The sequence below is a fragment of the Lupinus angustifolius genome, chromosome LG04 (assembly GCF_001865875.1).
Source record: "Lupinus angustifolius cultivar Tanjil chromosome LG04, LupAngTanjil_v1.0, whole genome shotgun sequence".
NCBI lineage: Eukaryota > Viridiplantae > Streptophyta > Magnoliopsida > Fabales > Fabaceae > Lupinus > Lupinus angustifolius.
In genome coordinates this window covers 339,775-340,088 of record NC_032012.1, presented here as the reverse complement: position 1 = coordinate 340,088, position 314 = coordinate 339,775, and positions in this window count along the sequence as shown.

The following is a 314-nucleotide window of genomic DNA, read 5'->3' as shown; positions in this document are numbered from 1 at the left end:
ATCCTCATCCTCATTCTCGTCCTCATCCTATCCTCATCCTCATCCTCATCCTATCCTCTTCCTCATCCTCCTCCTTATCCTCATCCTCATCCTCATCGTATCCTCATTCTCGTCCTCATCCTATGCTCATCCTCATCCTCATCCTATCCTCGTTCTCATTCTCATCCTCATCCTTATCCTCATTCTACTCCTCATCCTCATCTTATCCTCATTATCATTCTCGTCCTCATTCTGTCGTCCTCCTTATCTTCATCCTCATCCTCATTCTAGTCCTAATCCTATCCTCTTCCTCATCCTCGTCCTCATCCTATCCT